This window comes from Triturus cristatus, chromosome 4_2 (assembly GCF_964204655.1).
Source record: "Triturus cristatus chromosome 4_2, aTriCri1.1, whole genome shotgun sequence".
In the NCBI taxonomy this organism is placed as follows: domain Eukaryota; kingdom Metazoa; phylum Chordata; class Amphibia; order Caudata; family Salamandridae; genus Triturus; species Triturus cristatus.
This window is the reverse complement of record NC_140586.1, coordinates 346,322,281-346,343,297: the sequence shown is the minus strand read 5'-3', so window position 1 is coordinate 346,343,297 and position 21,017 is coordinate 346,322,281. Positions and strand designations below refer to the sequence as shown.

At 44.0% G+C, this 21,017-nt stretch overlaps 1 long non-coding RNA gene across 1 annotated transcript in view; it reads left to right on the top strand.

Moving 5' to 3' along the window:
* LOC146833858 (uncharacterized) overlaps window positions 1-21,017 on the top strand; it is an 85,617-nt gene that overhangs the window by 63,440 nt on the left and 1,160 nt on the right. The window contains exon 2 of the long non-coding RNA XR_014960277.1: window positions 9,418-9,516. This is a non-coding gene — a long non-coding RNA (uncharacterized LOC146833858). The remainder of the gene's footprint in view (window positions 1-9,417; window positions 9,517-21,017) is intronic.

Sequence of the window (21,017 nt, the reverse complement as noted above, 5' to 3'; positions counted from 1 at the left end):
CGCGTGCAGGGGAGACGCTGGACGAGCTTGCGGAAGTGTGCAGCGCCCTACTATCCACCACCTTTGCCGCTGCCCCACCCCCTGTGGTGGAGTCATCCGTCCCTGCACCCACAACACCTACCCTTCCCCCTCCTGTCCCTGCGGTGCCTGGGCCTTCCCCACATGATGCCCCCCCCCCCCAGTGGATGAACATGAAGTGTCTAATGTGCAGGCAAGCTAGGGGAGACACGTGGCCATGTTTCCCCCCCCCCAGGACTTCGCATCTGGACTGGCCTATGGCCTTTGTAAATAGTGTCCTTTTATACGTTTTAATTTCATGCTGAATGAAGCATTTTGTTTTTCCTTTGAACACTATTGCTTTTCTGGTATTGATGTTGGTGCTGATGCTCCCTGAGTTGGGGTGGTGATAATGTGTTAGGTGTCTGGGAAATGTTGTAGTCTGCTGCTCATGGGGTGGACCCTGGTATCTGCGTGCCATCACAAGGTCTCTGCAAAGATTCTTTGGTCGTGTATGCTCTTTGTGTTTGGAGACATTGTCCCAAGGAGTGTTCCTTCCTCTGTGGCACCTGACATCTTCCCTGCAGGGAGTTGCACAATTGTTGTGCTGACCTGTGTCTACATTTCCTTGGTGGGTGACGGATCCCTTCAACTATGGCCATGCCTGCTGAGCAATGTCTCCGCCTGCATCGTCTGTGCCATCCTTGGTAGTCACTGTACTTGTGTATAGAGTATGTTGCCATGCCTTCATGTAGAAATGGTCCCTTTTACGCACTATGCATGTGTGTACTCCCCGCCTAGCACACATATGTTACTTGTTCTGCAGGGTATTTGGGCACCTGACTCACAATTGTGGCCATTGTATCTGTGGGAACTCCACCCTATTCCTTCCATGGGAGACAACAACCTGGTGGCTGTCCCAGCACCTGTACATTCTTATCAGTCCTGGAATGTGCGTGACAGTGTGTGTTCCCTTTGGCTCTCTTAGTTTAGTAGGCTTTAACATGACTATACAGTCTTGTGGCATGATCTCAGTGTGTGTATTGTGCTGCATACGCCAGGGGTGGTATGCATGTGTCATTTGTCATCACACACACACATGTGGTGTGTCATGCAGTGGGGGAAGGACATCCATCCTCATGGGAGTGGGACACTGCTGTCAGTGATGTGTTGTTATGGCACTCTCAACATAGTCCCACATTGGGGATGCGTTCATACACCCATGGAGTTGTGGTCATCTGAGGATGATGTACCCACCCCTCACATGTCTCTGTCCACTGCTGGTATTCCTCTGCACCCACCCCCATGTCTCTGTCCACTGCTGGGAGTGATAGGCACACACCCCTCATATGTCTGGGCACTGCTGGGAGTGATATGCACCCACCCCTCATATGTCTGGGCACTGCTTGGGAGTCCTCTGCACCCACCCCCATGTCTCTGTCCACTGCTGGTATTCCTCTGCACCCACCCCCATGTCTCTGTCCACTGCTGGGAGTGATAGGCACCCACCCCTCACATGTTTATGTCCACTGCTGGGAGTGATATGCACCCACCCCTCATATGTCTGGGCACTGCTGGGAGTGATATGCACCCACCCCTTAATATGTCTGGGCGCTGCTGGGAGTGATAGGCACCCACCCCTAATATGTCTGGGCACTGCTGGGAGTGATAGGCACCCACCCCTCATATGTCTGGGCACTGCTGGGAGTGATAGGCACCCACCCCTCACATGTCTCTGTCCACTGCTGGTATTCCTCTGCACCCACCCCCATGTCTCTGTCCACTGCCGGGAGTGATAGGCACCCACCCCTCATATGTCTGGGCACTGCTGGGAGTTATGTGCACCCACGCCGCATTTGTCTGGGCACTGCTGGGAGTGATATGCACCCACCCCTCATATGTCTGGGCACTGCTGGGAGTGATATGCACCCACCCCTCATATGTCTGGGCACTGCTGGGAGTCCTCTGCACCCACCCCCATGTCTCTGTCCACTGCTGGGAGTCCTCTGCACCCACCCCCATGTCTCTGTCCACTGCTGGGAGTGATAGGCACCCACCCCTAACATGTTTATGTCCACTGCTGGGAGTGATAGGCACCCACCCCTCACATGTCTGGGCACTGCTGGGAGTGATATGCACCCACCCCTCATATGTCTGGGCACTGCTGGGACTCCTCTGCACCCACCCCCATGTCTCTGTCCACTGCTGGGAGTCCTCTGCACCCACCCCCATGTCTCTGTCCACTGCTGGGAGTGATAGGCACCCAACCCTCACATGTTTATGTCCACTGCTGGGAGTAATAGGCACCCACCCCTCACATGTCTGGGCACTGCTGGGAGTGATATGCACCCACCCCTCACATATCTCTGTCGACTGCTGGAAGTGATAGGCACCCACCCCTCACATGTCTCTGTCCACTGATGTGAATCCTAGGCAGACACCCACCCACCCGCCTGCACCCTTGGTGCAGTACACTGCTCTCCTGGTCATACACACACCCCAATATACTGGTTAGATGCTGCACCAGGCCCTATGACAACATTTGTGGCGTGTGTACGTCTTGTATCACTAATGTACTGGTGCCCTAGGGGAACACTTGATGCGGTCCGTACCCACGCTCTCAGAGCGTGGGTACGGTCCGTACCCCTACATCACCACAACTATGGTAGTACGGGCCGTACACACGCTCTGAGGGCGTGGGTACGGGCCGTACCCCTACGTCACCCCAACAATGGTGGTACGGCCCGTACACACGCTCTGAGGGCGTGTGTACGGGCCGTACCACCAATGTTGGGGTGATGTAGGGGTATGGCCCGTACCCACGCTCTGAGGGCGTGGGTATGGGCCGTACCACCATTGTTGGGGTGACATAGGGGTACGTGTGGTATGACCCGTACCCATGCCCTCAGAGCGTGGGTACGGGCCGTACCCCTACGTCACCCCAACAATGGTGGTACGGCCCATGCCCACGCATGGGTACGGGCTGTACCCCTACGTCACCCCAACAATGGTGTTACGGGTCATACACACGCCCTCAGAGCTTGTGTACGGGTCGTACCCCTACGTCACCCCAACAATGGTGGTACGGGCCGTACCCACGACCCCAGAGCGTGTGCACGGGCCATACCACCATTGTTGGGGTGGCGTAGGGGTACGGGCCGTACCCACGCTCTGAGGGCGTGGGTACGTCCCGTACCACCATTGTTGGGGTGACGTAGGGGTACGGCCCGTACACACGCTCTGAGGGCGTGGGTACGGCCCGTAACACCATTGTTGGGGTGACATAGGGGTACGGCCCATACCCACGTGTGGGTACGGGCCGTACCACCATTGTTGGGGTGACGTAGGGGTACGCGTGGTACGACCTGTACCCACGCCCTCAGAGCGTGGGTACGGGCCGTACCCCTACGTCACCCCAACAATGGTGGTACGGGCCGTACCCACGCCCCCAGAGTGTGTGTACGGGCCGTACCACCATTGTTGGGGTGACGTAGGGGTACGGCCCGTACCCACGCTCTGAGGGCGTGAGTACAGGCCGTACCTCCATTGCTGGGGTGACGTAGGGGTACACGTGGTACGACCTGTACCCACGCCCTCAGAGCGTGGGTACGGGCCGTACCCCTACGTCACCCCAACAATGGTGGTACGGGCCGTACCCACGCCCCCAGAGTGTGTGTACGGGCCGTACCACCATTGTTGGGGTGACATAGGGGTACGGCCCATACCCACGCTCTGAGGGGGTGAGTACGGGCCGGACCACCATTGTTGGGGTGACATAGGGGTACGCGTGGTACGACCCGTACCGACGCTCTGAGGGCGTGGGTACGGGCCGTACCACCATTGTTGTGGTGACGGGACGCGTCCACGTCCACTTACATTGTGGCGGGACGCAGGGCTTGGTGGACACGCCCCCCGAAGTGACCAGACTCTGGAGGTACTGTATGTACATGATATATGTGGTATAATTTGGGTAGGGGTTAAGTTGCATGCCCCTTGCCCCCCCCTTTGACCATGGGTGTTGTTCTGACCTTCTGCGGCGTCTGCGTCGGTTTCTGTGCACCAGGTCGTAGGCTAGGAGGGCCGGGATTACACGTAGGATGGGGTCCATGGCTGTCCGTCGCATACAGGTGCTCCTTCTTCACGTTGTCCTCAATTTACCGGGAGTTTTTGGCTGCCGTAAAAAATGAGCCGCGTGGAGTGACGTAGGCACGAATCGTACTTGCTGGTCCGTAAAACGCTGTCTGACTCCGTCCGCACGTCACATACGCGATGTCCCGGATCGGAATTGTGGGTATTTTTTAGCCGCACGTAGTTTTGTACGAATCGTACGGAAATGGTATTTCTGTATGAATCGTACTTGCTGGTTTGTAAGGAGGATTTCCCGGGTACGAGTCGTACGGAGAAAACGCTCCGTACGACCATTCGTACCCGGGTTTTCCAGGATCGGAATCGGCACCTTAATGTATTAACTGTGCAAGAAGCAGCAAACAACTATGAAATCATCCAATAATCAAGTTTTTCACGACAAAAATGAAACCAAAATGTTGGATATGCTTCTGAAGAAATCACCTAATCATTCTCACATCATCAAGAGCAACTCATCGTATAAAGTGATCAGATACTCATTTTCAGTCATCCTGAAATCATCAGGAACAACTGAACCTTGTGAAGTCATCAGATAGTCATTTCCATGTCATTCTCAAACTATCAGGTACAAGTTTCTAAGCTTTTGATGTAGTTGGATGATCATCCAATGACCCAAGGATGGCTTCTAAAGTCATCCTGTTTGACATGGGTGGTCTGCTCTGCATTAATTCGCTACCGGAGGCTGCCCAGTTTGTAATTTGATGTAGGCCTGCCTCCTCATGACAATGCGGAAGTTGATGACTTGTCTGGCTTCTGCGTTTTCATTTGCTGCCCACCCAATTTTGCTCTCGCCATACAAGGAACATTCTGTCGGCCTTTATAAAACAGAGGGGGATACTTACAAAAAAATGCCAGAGCACTGTGTTACTCCAAAATTGCTAACGCCGCATTCCTTCATAGTTTAAACGCAGGGAGGTACTTTATTTACAAAAATATGGTGCACCCCTGCGTTTCCCCTAGTGCTGGCGCTAAAAAGGCTGCCTAGCGCCAGCGCAGGCCCCCTTGCGCCATGTTGCAAGGGTGCCTGCACTGCAGGGGTGATTGTTTATGTGTAGGAAGAGACATCTTCCTGCACATACATGATCTATACAGGTGATTTTCTGAAAAGATCAAAATACGAGGAGAAATAAAACATTTGTCCTTGTATCGCCTATTTAAGAGCAGGTATCTCCTGGCCTTTTTTTGGTGCTGCCCCATAACTTGTAAATATGGGGCAGTGTCAATAAGAAATGGGAGTTGCGGTGGAATGCCCACAGCAACACCCACTGCCCACTCCTTTTCGGGAGCAGACTGCTGCCGTAAGGGTCATATTTGCAAGGTGGCTTTAAGCCAAGTTAAGGGGCTTAACAGCCCCTTGTAAATATTGGGTTGGGAGTAACGCCACCTGAGAATCAGAAAAAGAGACACTCTGGTGGCGTTAGGGGCTTGTAAATATGCCCCAGAGTGTCCTGTCTGTGTACTGGTAAACCTCCCACACAGTAGTAGTAGTAGTGGTCCAGGATCCCGTAGAGGCCCTGCACATAGCTCATAGTCACTCAGCCCTTGTAATCGAAGATCTGGAAGTGCCTTCCCCATCGACCTGGCCTGCTTCTAGGTCATCATTATTTGGGATGGCAATGGCACCACCACAGAGGTGATTCAATACATAGTCTCTGCCTGGGAGGAAGGTATTGAGGGTTTGGTTATGACTGACCCCAGCAAATGGCTCTTTGTAGGTTACCAAAATTTTGGACATCATGATACCATCAGCTTCCGTCAGGCACCGCTCTAATTAATGAGGAGTGTCTCTTGGTTCTTTTTGGCTTGACATAGGGTTGCATTATGGGTATTCATCTGTCTGGATCAAAGACTGCATATTAGCTGGGATGGTAAAGCAGGACCTGGGACATCCACTTTCCCTAAGTCGTTGACATCACATTGTTTAATGAGGTTCATCTACTTTATATCACCTGAACCCTAGGGGCTGCATTCAAATATAAAATGTATGATGATCCCACTTTACATGGAGACCAAGGCTGTAATTCCCCTAATTCATATAAGGTTATACTATGAATTCCAGCTTCACTGACTTTTTAAAGCATGGGCAAAATGTAGGGTGACCAGGATTCCCACATTTGCTGGACTATCCGAGTTTTCCAACATCTGCCCTAGCAAGATTCAGTAAATTTTGCAGTTTTCAGAAAGTGTCAACTGAACACAAAGGGAGGCATGTGTACATTTGTTTTAGTGTAGAGTTAGCAAGCAGCCACTAGAAGAAAGCAGTTTAACAAAGATGATACTTGTTTGCAAGCTGCATATAATATCCCCTTAATACCTTATTGCCTGTATTTTCCATGTTGGTGAGTGCTTTCAATTTAGTATTTATGTTTCTCAGTGTTGGTGCAAAATTATAGTCCTACTTCTATGTTTGAAGAAATATCCCAGCATTTGTTTTTTCATTTCATAAAAGTGGGCAGTTGGGCACAGTGCAATGTTGCTGCATATGTAAAATATTGCATTCTGCAAAAATGAATTACTAACGGTATATTTTGCATAATTTTTATTACATTAAATAATTATTAATTTTATTTTGACTATGTTATCAGGCAAAGTGTATCGCTAAAATCTCCTATGGTATTGAAATCTGGGACTATACCGCCCAGGAAGTACTCCAAGTGGTTGAAAATAGCTTCCTAAAACGCTTTTTATGTGTGCCCCAGGGAACCTCAAACCTAGCGGTCCATGAAGAGCTGGGGGTGTCCTACCTCTCTGACCTGTTGGCCTTTCGCCCTCTGATTTTGTGGTTAAAGATCTGGCTGAGTCGCTCTGCCGACTGCCTCTTTTTTAACCACAAATACCCTTTCTATTCCATTCTCTCGGTCTATTATTTTAGACACTATTGCTGCAGTTTGTAAGGTTGATAAGAAAGTGGTAATTCCATTGCATAAAACTAGATGGTCATCTATTTGGCGGAATTCTAAAATCAAAATTAATATTGATTCAGAATTGATGTCTTATTGGGCTGGGAAAGGTATCTCACTTGTTAAACATCTTTATGACTCCAATAATGACCCTTTCCCTTTCTCCTCCCTAGCTCAACAATTCTCTTTATCTAACTTAGACTTTTATACCTTTCTTAAGATAAAGGTAGCACTTGCTAAAGTGCACCTTCATCCTTCCTCCCCGACGATTACACTTTTTCAATTATGGATCAGAACTGGCCATGTAGCGTCTAGGATTTACAAATTCTTATCATCCTCTATACTTCCTTCTCACACTGTCGCACAGCAAAAATGGCTACATCATTTTGATCATAGTGTTACCGATCATATCTCTTCAGACACATGGCAAGATATTGCTAAACTTTCTCTTCGTAACAAAATCGCCCCCTCATTAATGCAGTCTAAGTTTTTCTCTATTAATCTTTTTCACTGGACTCCCATTCGTTTGTATGCGATAAATCTCAAGGAAGATAATCTGTGTTGGAGTTGTGGTCTCTTACCAGGCGATTTTCAACATATGTTCTTTGATTGTTCCCTTCTTCAACCCTTTTGGGATTTAATTCACAAACACCTCATGATTATCTTTAATATTGAGTTTCAACTCTCTTTTCCATTAATTCTTTTAGGTCCGTTGGCGGCCCAGGTCCCTTTGCCTTTAGATTCCATGGAATTACAATTGCTGGATCTTTTATTGACTATTGCAGTCAAAGTAATTCTCATGGAGTGGAAATCGTTCTCTTCAGTTTCTTACCATACTTGGTGGGCTTGGGTTTCCTGTTTACGAAGTGCTCACACGTCAGTGGATCATGCTCATCTCTCTCCTTCTATATCTGCTGGTGTTTGGAAAGCCTTAGATACATACATGGACTTGGTTTCAAAGGGGTTGGTGGATCAATATCCTTTTGATTTCTCTGGTTAATGTTGCTTGGTCACTGTTGTCTTGTGTGTCGGATGAATCCTTTGGAAATCTTCTCCTCTTCCTTCACTCCTTTCTGTCTTTCTTTCTCTTTCTTCATCTCTTTCCTACTTTCTCCGTTCTTTCTTCTCTCCTTTCTCTCTTCCTCTCATCCCTATTTTGCTAGTTGATGGTGATACTTTTGATAATTACTTCTGCAGAGTATCAATTTTGTCTTCCTTACTTAATTTATTTATATGATATCTGCAGATTAATGATTGTTAATGTTGTTTTTTCTTCTTATTTATTTTTATTTTATCATATTATTTATCCCTGTCTAATATCAATTGTATCACTTTTGCTTGTATCTTATGTCCTTTTGCTCCCTTAAAATAATAAAATTCTTTTGAAATCAAAAAGATCTGGCTGAGTCAGGGAACAACTTCAAACAAACTGCTCCTGAAGGATTGTATGGCCCTTGACCAAGCCCACCACATCCCATGGCTCAAATATATAAAGGGCTGTTTCTTGAGCTTGGGAAGAGCTTACTTATTTTCCAACCCAGAGTTAGCCAGCAGGAAAGACCTGGGCTGAGCAAGGGAGTCCTTTTTTAGACAGAGGACCTTAGACAGAGAAGATCAGGAGCTAATAAAGCCTAGTGTACATAGATTTGTTATCCTGAAAACTGCAATCTACTGAACCCTGTCTTTTGGGGCCTCTAAGTGTCTACGACCTATTTTTATTGACTAGGTTCCGTTTTGATCTCTTTAACCTCCTTTTGACACAGCAATGCAGGTTTAGTATGGGTCAGAAACTACGATCCTGTTGCTGCGACGGGAAGTCTCCACAGGACATTTTATAATGTTTTGTAAATATAACGAGGTACCCAGGAATACTTTTATTGTCCCCTTTCTGAAAAAGCTTGAGTTCAGGCAGGTTCGACCTGCCTTCACCTTTTTACAAATATTATCTGACACCACTGATTTTTATGTTCTTAATTTTTTTAAAGCACCTGTCAGGCTTGGAGCCTGTTGTGATTAAATGTCAGTGGCTTACAAGGATTGGTTGGAATGTGTTTTCATATCCATTGTTAGGCCATATCCCGACTGTGTAGGATTCTTGTCTCATCTTTTTTTTAAATATACATTATTATCTATTTAAATAGTATTTGATGTCACTAAGCAGATTTGTCTACTGTGAGACCTTTTTATATATTTAGTTTTATCTGAATTTTATGGTTTTATGCAAAAACCGAATAAATTGTGTGGTTTTATTATAAACTAGAAATTCATTTATCACAAACATGCAAAATGCACAGATAGTTATGATTAGGGAGTTGCTGCTGCATTGATTTTCTGGAGGGTATTATGCTCATTCTCACTCTTCTTTCCCTAACAGAAGAATACCCTATTATTCGCTTCACTCTGACGCGGGGGATTGAACTGCTTCTACCTCATAAGTCACTGACACCAAAGGACGATGACCAGAAGACCACAAGTAAGTGCATGACAAAAAACACCTGAACCAATACAGGCAAGCCCTATACAGGCATACTGCCTTGATACAGGTAGGCTAGGGCTTGGGAGAAGAGGAAAAGGGGTGAGAGGAGAGACCATTCAATACATTGAATCAGACTATTATATCTGACCTAGTTTTAATCAAGCAACAGCGACCTAGCACCTCGTTGGAGAATACTAATACATGATTGTTAGAAATAGGGTTTTTGGATAATTGGGGTGTGAGCCCTGGTCAAACAGCAACCACAATCCTAGTCAGGGTAAGTAACAAACACACCCTAAATTAACCTGTGTTTACCCTCTGGTAGCTAGGCACAGAGTAGTCAGGCATAACATTAAAAGCAATGTGTAAAGTATATGTGCAACATTTCAAACAGTAAAACAGAGGAACAAAAACACACAAATATACTCTACACTAAGTTAGAAAAATAGAGCCTAATTGTATAAATAAACCAAGACCAAAACAACACAAACATCCAATAAGTAGAACCGAAGTTATGAATTTTTAAAGATTAAACTGTAAAATAGCTTTTAAAAGCATAAAGCACCAACCGGGGATATCTGGTCATGCTAAACTGGGTCAAATCCAAAAGTTCAGGCTGACCACGATGGAACGTGGGTCAGATACAGTCCCAGATTAGTCCAGCTGAAAGTTCACCTACTCATGTTTTATGTTAAGATTCCCATTTGCAGGGAAGAACTTCAGCGGGAGCGAGGAGAGCATCGCTGGCGATTGTCGGCGGGCTGTAAAGAGCCAGCTGGGCATCACAGACGGATGGGCTGGAGCCCTGCAGTTGCAAGCAGCAATACTTGCCACGTGAAGAGATGAACTTGCCGCCGCTTGCGGGCAAGCAAAAAGGTTCCAGAGCAGATGGGCCCCTTCACGTTAGCAAAGAGCCCACAAGCTTAACTTAAAGAGCAAAAAGACCACTTCCAAGGGACCAGCACCTTATAGGTGCCTCTTGGGGGTCAGAAGATCATTGAAGACAAGTCAGTGGAGAGCCTTTTGCATCTCTGAAGCTCAGATCAGGAGGCCAGCACATTAGCCCTTTGAGCCATTCTAGGTTCCTGGGTTTAAGATGGTTCCAGGTCCAGTTCTTCTTCTTCGGACAAGAGGGCTGTAGGTCAGCACAGCAGCAGCGCCTACAGAGTAGCAGTCCAGTAGAGTTGCAGTCCTTTCAGAAGTATAGCAGTCATTTTTAGTGGCAGAATATCCACAGGTCCAGAAGTATACTGAAGTGGTGGTGTCAGAGATGCAGTAATTATACAGGGAGGGAGGGGAGACTTCAAAGACATGCTTTTAAAGTGCACTGAGTCCCTGTCCTTCCAGTGCTGGCTCACCACAGGGGGTTATGCAGCACTTTGTGTGAGGACATGACATAGTCTATTCAGGTGTGAGTGAGGCTGTGCCCAGCTCCTCCCTCCTATCCTGCCAGGATGGCCTCTCTGGTCACATCTAACCTCCCATTTTATGTGGCTATCTAGGAGGAACACACAAAACCCAGCTGTCATCCACCCCAGACATGTAAGCCAAGACAGGCAGCAGTCACCAAATGGCTAAAGTAAGACAATGCCAACTTTCTAAAATTGGAAGTTTCAGAATTGCAATTTAAAATCCGACTTCCCCAAAAGTTGTGATTTTAAATTGTGATTCCAGAGCCACCAAACTTGATGGTTCCTATCTCTTCCCAAGGAAATGACACTTAAAAACCATAATAAGGTAACACAAATGCTATCCTATGAGAGAGATAGACCTTGCAGTAGTGAAAAAACAAATGTAAGAATTTTTTACTACTAGGACATGTAAAACTTAAAAGTACATGTCCTACTTTTTAAATATATTGCACTCTGCCCTTGGGCTGTCCAAGGCCTACCTTAGAGGTGACTGATGTGTATTAAAAAAAATGTTTTGAACCTAGCAAGAGGTTTAACTAGCCAGGTCGACATTGAGGTTTAAAACTGCACACACCGACTCTACAATGGCAGGCCTGACACATGTTTAAAGGACTACTTAAGCGGGTGGCACAACCAATGCTGCATGCCCACTAGTAGCATTTAATTTACAGACCCTGGGAACATTTAGTGCACTTTAAGAGGGAGTTATCAGTAAATGAAATATGTCAAGTGTGGATAAACCAATGTTACCACGTTTTAGGAAAATAGCACATGCACTTTAGCACTGGTCAGCAATGGTAAATTGCACAGAACCCTAAGGCCAGCAAAAACAAAGTCAGCAACATCAGAAGGTCTGAAGGCAAAAGGTCAGGGAAACCATGGTCAAGGGTGCCAGGTCTAACAATGATACATAGCTGAGAAGGAATTCCTCATTCCTGACCAAAACTCCCTTGTACAGCCCCACAATAGACCTAAAACGCATGGAATATGTCTCATATGTTCTGATCTTGAACCCTGGAGACCAGGTTTGTTACAGAGAACGCCATGAAAAGTAGGAGTGACTGACATTTCAGCTCGTCTTCAATGATGGTGGAGGTAATATTTCTAAATGAGATGCTTATACAGTAGAGCACATGCTCCTGCCAATGTTGGAGAATGGAGACTTGCTTAAGGAAGAATGGTGAATATCAGCATCTGAGTGTTAAATCAGATGGTTATCTCCCACTCTTTTGGCAGTCCTTTTTAGGTCTCGCTGGCGTTGCAGCGCGAAGCGCTGCCGCCAACGAGAACTATTGTTACCGTGATACCTCTCAAGGGAGACAGACCGGGGTGCGTGCTGCGATTGGGGTCTGTGGACGCGCTTCTGAGAAGCGCAGACGCACACGACCCCAAGCGCGCGCGCGCCACGCTCCCCCGACCGCCGGGCTTGTTTTATTTACGAGCTGATTTAGATCTGCAAGTAAAAAGAAACTTGCAACTTAAAGACGATAACTGTCTCTTAATTAATGTGCCTTTTTTTCTGACCTTGTAAATTGACTGACTGACAAAGCAGGATGGCGTGTGAATAAATAATCATTACTTAAGTATATATACAAACCGTCTCTTATAGTAAATTGCTTTGTGTGTGAGATTTTTAGCTTCGCAACTAGAAGATGAAGGTGGGATTTGTTAAAGATTATTTAAAAAGTAACAACATTTTTATAGTCTTCAATGACACAGAAAAAGACACACCTTATTACCCTGCTGTTTATTTTTCTAAAATTGTAATTGTGCTCTCAATGGAAAAAGGAGAAGTTAGTGTTTATTTCCACAAAATGTTTAACTAGTGCTTTATTTCTAAAATGTAACATAGCACAGGCTACCGTGGCTCAGTCAGTCACAGGTCAAGCTAAGCCGGACATCCTTCTGTGGCTTTCGAAGGCAACAGCTTGTTGCAGGGGCTCGCATATTCCATTCCTATTTTGAAAGCTCCTTCTGAAAGTTTGGATGCACATTCATTGAATTAGGTATTTGCATGTGAAAATGAGAAGTACTTGCCTCTCGTAGTTGTCTCACCAGTCCACAGGCCCGCAAAAAGTGCGAAATAAATACTATAATGTTGTTGGGATAAGAAGGGAGTGGATTAAAAATGAGAGGTTGACATATCGGTTGTGAGTCTGATTGTCATTTGTGAGGCTGGATATCAGATGTGAGAGTGGATGTCAGATTTGAAATTGACTGCCAGCCGTGAATTCCGAGTGAAAGTCTGGGTGAGGCTGAGATAATCAACAGGAGATGAGTGTGAATAGGTGTGAGCATATATGTGTGTGTGTGTATGGGTTTGAGAAGTGAGTGGAAAAGGGTGTGATAGAACTTTAGCGGAAATGTGAGGAAGGTTGAATGACCATGGATCGGATATCCAAATACCTTAATTAACCTTTTTAAGTTCCTTCTTGTATTTTTTTTTTCGTTTTTAAGCCCTACAAATAATAGGTTTTACTATTACTGCTCAGTTAACTAAACTGCAAAGGATGGGAAGGCTGAGTCGACATCGCCGGTATTCTCTTTTTGTGACCGAAAAGCCGTTTGGTGTTTTACTTTTTTAATTTTTTCATCCTTGGTGTGCCTGGCTCGTGGTGTTTGATTGCCTTGCCATTGATACATGGCATTATTCTTTTCCATATCTTCATTTGCACCATATATTTTATGTCGTTAAAAACTCCTCTTACCGTATTTGTTGTGCAGGAATCCATCACATCATCTAAGTTACTCTTCTGTGTTGGGTAGACCAGTCACTGCTGTAATCTGTGTGTTAGTTGTGTCAAAGGTTTGAATGTTTGCATAGCTGAGTCAGTTTCTCATCGTTGGAGGTTGGCTGCATTTCTATCTTTGAATGTAGGGGGGCATTTCCATGCGTATTCTCAGTTGTATACACTGTCAATATTGTATTATGATATGGCAATGGGAGGAGAAAACGTGCCTTATGACTAGTGAGGGCAGGTTGCAGGACTCGTGATATGTTTCTCATGTTGTACAGGAACTGTTTGGAATTTGTAGCTTATTTCGTACCTTTAGTAGGTTCTGAAGGCAAAAAACAACTTTTCGAAACATTAAATTGATAGTATTGGCCTAATTGAATGTATGCTCTTTTTATTTGTCACTTTGATGTGTCGCACCTGATTGCATATACTTTTTTTCAATGGTGAATGGTGTTTCCTTAGGGTTGAGTGACATGTAATCTAAAATTGCACCACTTTTAATAAAAAAAAATTATGGTGTGATATGTAAATGTTCACAGCATTGGGGTGAAGGGGTTTTATGCTGGTATTGAGGAGCACTAAACTGTTCAGGAGGATAAGAGCATACAAAATATTTTAACCCCCTTATTGAGATCTGTACAGTAAAAGACTACTTTTGACTCTATACTGACTAATAACATTAGACATTAGGTGGGACCACAGCCTGATACTGGATTAGTCTAGATTTGAGCGGTGCTAAAATTTGAGCAACCAGATGCCAGTTTGACTAGTCTGTGGGTGAGGCTAATGGTGGTAGTGCTGCTGGCCATGCAGAAAGTGGGTCATGGTGCTGCTGTCATTTGCTGTGCTGGTCAGCAGATGCAAACAGTTTGGGAGGTGGGAAACCAGAGGCCGGGTCCGGATTGTCAAGTGGGCAGTGCCAATCAAAGTGTGTGGACAATGGTGCAGTCTGGGGTTTTCAAGTTGATGTTACTTGCCTTGAACCTTCTTCACAGCTACTTAATTTGGATTTCCTGGATCAGTGAGTGTGTTATCAGTTGTAATTTCCTCATGAATCCAGCAAGCTTATCTTATTGTGGGGAACACAATTGCACTGCAGAAGCAAAGCATTCACTTGGAAGTGATGTGTTGTTCACTTATAGGCTGATTTTGATCTGGTATCTGTGTCTGTAGTATGATCTTGTTTGAATTGATGCAGCGACAAAGGTGTGAAGAAGACTGTTGCTGTTTGGGCATATGAGACTCCAATGTTATTGATCTATTTAGCTTTTTCCAGTTAGGGATTTGTGCCGGTGATAACTAAAGACCTGCTTGAGGGGAGTAGCGTGTGCCTTGCACAAGCAAAGATAGATAGCTAGGGGAGTAAAGAAGGGGGACTAGAGAGAGGAGCTGACCGCTGCCCATTGGTTGCGGGCATTATCTGTTCCTGCAGGCCATTGATGTGGTTGGTAGAGGCCCAAGCAGGAAGAAATTATCTCTAAATAGTTTGGTTGGATATTTTCTCCCTAGGGCTGTGTGAGACACGACCCTTTAGACATTTTCTGAGGAGTTATAGTCTACAATTCCATATTAGGCTAAATACAAGTGGTGTTCCTGGTTTAGACTTTAAACTTGTTGGTAAGTTTAAGACATGAGTCTTTGGGAGAATAGTTGGCCTAACTGCTAGGGCGGTTGACCTCGAATCTGAGGAACTGGGTTCGAGTCTCGGCAATGACGCTGAACATCCTGTGACTCTGAGTAAATCGCTTAATCTCCCTGTGCCTAACAAAAATGAATGTGTCCTCATGTAATGCAACTGGTGCTATGTAAAGCCTCTGATACCTGATTCGGGTCAAGTTTGCGCTATATAAAACTTTGTAAAATAAAAAAATGAGTGAGCTAGTCACCTGGGAACTGGGTAGACTCCTTGGCCTTCCTGTTTATGTTCAATGAGCCACTGGTCTCAAACACCTTCCACCATCCTCTGATTCTTCTGCTAACATGTACTGGAAGACTCATAACCTGTTTTTAGCCCTGAAAACTTAAAAATTCTGCTCATGTGGTAGTCATTTATCGATTACTTTGACCGTCTTAGCTGGCGTTCCTTAGTCATCGCTTGCCCTGATCGGGACAGTTTTTCAATCTATAGCCTGTCACATTTAAAACAAATAGAAGATTTGACATTTCACCGGTGCCAAAATAACTTTAATGTCTCCCAATACACGCCAGAATACAGTTTAAAATTTGCTGTCTCACGCACAAGGCTGTACATTTAGTGACCTCACCTTATCAGCAACAAGTGTTTTATTTATTTGCTCGTTCCTTTGTTTCCCTTTTTGCTAGGCAGTCCGGTTGCATTTTGTCGTTGTAGAGAAACCCAGTAGTACTTTACATCTGAAAGTTATTATTAAAACATGTAAACCTTACTAACGCCTTTCTGGTCCAGAAACGCTATAGAACAATGGAGAATAAATTAATAAAAATGCCTGAAATTTGTCTGTGGGCCTGCTATTGTGCCGGATTCCTCCATCAGCTTTGTGTTTTGGAATCTGGGGCAGACAATTTTCAGTCTGGCAGATAATATTTAACATATGGAGTATATAAAGTGCACTGCTCTTGGGACGCTAAATCTCCACTGTTGCACTGTGGGACATTACATTATAAATGTAAGTAATATAAATAAGTAAAGGATAAGTGTTAATTAAGAAATAGAGGAGCAGTAACTTAATTAAACATGACGTAATCCCCCCATATATATAGTGGTGGTGATATCGTGTCCCGGGGTGTGGTGGCAACTGATATATTGATATACTGGCAATTTTTATATTTTCTCATTTTACAGAGCCCAAGTGATTGTTTTAGTGTGGATGTTGTTCAAGGAGGTTGACGTTGTAGATATTTGCAAGTCTACTTGTGTCTGAGTTACAGTGTCAACCTTGGGGCATTTATCTTGGAGTGTCTGTATAGTTTGGGGGTAATCTGGGTTGCCTTAAGTGGAAGATGATGTGCGTGGTCATGATATCCACCTAGCTAGAGAAGGGCACTAGTTAAGTTGAGCCCAGTGTCTTGGCATGTTGTGGAAAAGACCATGATTTCATTAGAGATGGGCTCTTAGATGAAGGGCTTTGGTCTTGAGATGTTTCATTCAAACCAGCTTTGTATGAATTTTAGAGTTCAAGATTTTCATCCCAAAAAGACTCCTCTCTAAGCTTATCATCCAAGTATGGTTGGAAAGTGAGACTGACTTCTCAAAGAAGGGTCAAGAGAAGAAGCCTGTTGCTACTGTACAATGGTTTGAAAGGGGCTAGCCTTATGAGTCACCATAAGTGAATGTTACTGTTCAGGAGAATTGTAGTAGCTCCCATTCATTGTTCTAGATTTCCCAGGTAGGAACCTAGGGGGAGAGATTATCAGGTCGTTACATGGCAGAAGGAGCTTTGTTCATAACCAATGAGGTATGAGAGTAGGTTTGTTTTAGCGACCAGGTGTTTTTATTTTTTTGGCATACCTGAAGTGTTCAGCATTTGGCTAAGTTCTTTTTGAGCAATGTAGGTATCTAAAATCTAGGCAGCAACTATCAAAACGAGCATTTGCTATGCAATAGGTCTCGCATTTACGCGAGTTTAAGCTATTGGCATTGTAAATGACAATGCCTTTTATTTATGTTTTTTAAACAAAAATTAAAGGCATTTTTATTTGCAATGTCAAAAGCTCAAACCTGCGTGAAAGCGATACCTATTGCATTGCAAATGCTTGTTATTTTCTCTTGCTCTCTCAGAAGGCCCTGTAGCTCTGCTGAGGTGGCCTTTGGGAGGAGAGAAGTCCAGCTCATGCCACTGGTAGTTTGTGACATTTTTTAAGTTTAAGATCTCTTTTATTATTATTTAGCACAAGACACAACAATCAGCTCACCTCCATCCAATGACCAGTGGGGAAGCATTGATTAACCAATAGCATTTGGGCATGGCGAACCAGCAGAACAGAGGGGAAACAAACGGGATAGGATGTGAGAAGGGTAGGTGGATGCGTTGACTACCCGAAGAGGGAACAGGACACCAGTCATAGGATGGGAGTAGGGCGAAGTGTGAGTGACTGAAACGACCACAAATAGCTAGTTTAGATGGGCTCACCATCTGAATGTGTCAGTCAGAGAACCTGTCAGTATGAAAGGCATTTCAATTCTCTGCATTCATCTGACAGTTACCGGGTGCATGGCCCCCAGGTCTTTTCAATCAAGGATAGTGTATGGGTCTCCACCGCCATCAACTTCTCTAGTCTCTCCAATTCCCAAAGTTTGTGTAGCTAATTGAGGTGTGTTGAGATCTCTTCAGAACCCCAGCAGGGAAGTAAGATCTGTTTGGCTGCGCCCAGTGCTGGGGTTATAGCAGGGCTTTCAACAGGTTTCAGGGAGTATGTCAAGAGGTTTAGGGCGGCTAGTAAAACTTGAAAACAGTATATTACTTTTCTTCTTCTCTATTTCAATAGCTTAAATTTTTAAAAACCTGGCTTGTATTTCACAGTTTCTAATATCTGTTTGCCACAAATATCTCACAGGAATTTAATGTGCTTAATTATTCACTAAAGGTTTTATTTTTATTCTTCATGTTTGCAAACATACTCGCTCTTTGAAATGAAAAAGCTACATACCAAGGTTTTTAAGTTGTTTGTTAGAAAGGTGATGGTGTGACCATGTATTATATGAGATGAAGTAAACCAGGGCGTACATGACAAGGATATTGCAAGTTAACTTGGAGTTCCATAACCTTATAAAGGAACTCAGTCTTTGACCTTGGTCCTCTTTACGGTAATGTAGTTCCTCGGTGATTTGCAATATCCTTATACTGTATGGAAGGAGTACTTTCTTATATAATACGATTATTGATAGTTGACTATTGCTACTTATTAAGAAGAATTGAAGGGACTGTACCTCTAAGTGCCAAGTAAGTTAACTGTTTATTTCATCGTTCTACTGCCAGCCCAAAGCAATCTACTCAGATTACTATTATAGTGTAGATATGAAAATAGAGACAGATGTAGCCAAGCATACCAACATTCCTTCTGTCCATTCATCATATGTTTATAATGCATGGCAGCCTGCAACCTCACTATAAAAACTTGTCTAGAATTTCCTAATTACAATATAGTTGTGACTTCTCTAGTCACCTGTAGAAAGAAAATGACACTGCTGTTTAAGTGTACTAACTTATTGTAGTTATTGTTGTGACGCTATAATGCCAGCATCTCAGAGCCAGCAGCCAGGGTAAAGGATCAGTCGTGTAGCATCAGTGTAGCTGCATTTTAAACAAGAAGAGCAGAGCTGGCTTTTCCTTCCTATGCTAAGATCTGTTTGTCTAAAATGAGCAGTGATCAACAGAAAGGAGATATGGCAATCTGTCTATCTTTTGCGCACAGATCATTCCAGGAAAGAAAGAATCTCTTTGTGTAAGTAATCATTCTGATTTACATTAAACTGACTGCAGTATGCTTTTGAAACAAACTACTATCTTCTTTTTGGTATGTTTCATTTCACAGTACGGATTTTGCTTTAGTTCTTTATGTCTTTAACCTTAATATATTTTTTGCATGAAGACCCAAGATACCAAGGATTGAAGCTTTTGTGAAAAGGATAATTATGTGATCAGTTATCATAAGGAATAAAATACTCTCTAACATACATTAAATAGATATTATAAATCACACAACATTATAAAGGAACTCAGAGTTTGACCTCGTTCCTATATGGTCATTGCACTCCTCAGTGTCTTTCAGTATTGTTAAAATGAAGGCAGGGGGCAATGTATCTCATAAACTACTATATGTTGAGTTAAAGGATGCAGCAATGGGTTGCAGCACCTAGGTATTCTGCACAGGTTAATGGTCTGAGTCTGCTATATTAATTTTCACTGGTGTTAACCATGAAGCTAAATCATACAGTATTTGCTTATCTGAAGATTTTGCAGTCATCTCCCGGAACAGTTATAGCCCCTCATGGCCTGATTTTTAACTATTTGAGCTAGCAATTTTTACTTCAGATATTTTCAGGATGGTCTGATAGAAGGAAAGTGGGCTCAGATTTCTTTCTGTTCAGGAGAGGAGTCCCATTTATAAAAGATTTACTGATTAAATGGCAAAAACAAAGTTTAGGAGCTCTGGTCTAGATTCCTCATTGTATGCTTAACCACAAAGTCAGTCCATATTTCAGTACTGTTTTATGATGGTAAGACTTAAAGGCCTCATTGGTACTGGCCTAATAGTATTGGTAATCCCTGTACCTTACAAAACACTCAGTTCCACAAATGTAATATAAAACTTTCAATTTAAGAGGGTTTTATTTGTATTCTATAGGTTATCCATTATGAGGGTCTTGACAAACAATTGCTGGAACGTGGTTAAACCAAGCTGGGGAGAAAATACCCTCACATACAATTGTCGGCCATTTATGTTCTTCATAAGCTGTATGCTAATTTTTCGTGAAATGGAGGTATTTCTAGGTCATATTAAGAGTGGAACAAAGACCAGTTGTGTTCATAAGCTCTTAAGTCCAAAATCTTTCTCAGACAAAAAGAATTGGTATTGGCAAACTCTGCAGAAAATCTTTTAAGCCAATGTCATGATATCATGTTTTATACAGCCAATGGCAGGTCACATACACAGTAAAGTAGATTGTCTTTTGTCCAATACATTTCACAGGACAGTCCAGTTGCAAGACCACCATATTTTCTATTCATGTGCAAAATGATGAGAGTAGTGATGAAAGGAAGTTTCTCGCTGTTTCTAACTCAGGGGAGCACATAGCACAGCACCAACTCTCAATCCATTTATGATTTTTTAAGGCAAATATAGTCAGTCAGAGGTACCTGCTGTCTTTTTATGTGAATGTTACACTAGTTTCACTTAGTTAGTTTTGACAGTTTGTTACTCAGACGGAAGCAGATGGGCAATCAGAGCACATTGTGATCAGGATGGCTCTAATGAGGGAGGGTGATGGCAAGCCATTTATGCAGATCCTATGACCAGAGAAGTGCTGGACCATCATAGCGATAAATAATACCTTTCACCTCTGGACCTCTCTGCTTCTCGGTGTGTAGCAAACCAAAGCCAAAGTGTATGATGGTTTAGATACTTCGTAAGAATGATTGTATGGGTAATATTGGTAGACCATACTAGTGTTGTATCATTTGGAAAAGAATGGGACCTCATTTACATAAACGTAAAGAAGTATAATGCAATACGCCATGGTCAGCAAACAATTATTCCTCTGCTAAATGTGGGGGTCTCCTGAGCATTACAGGGACTCATTCCGTCTGCATGCGTGGCCCTAATAAGGATCGAGAGAGTGGTTTCTTAAGCAGAAGCTCTTAGCAGATTT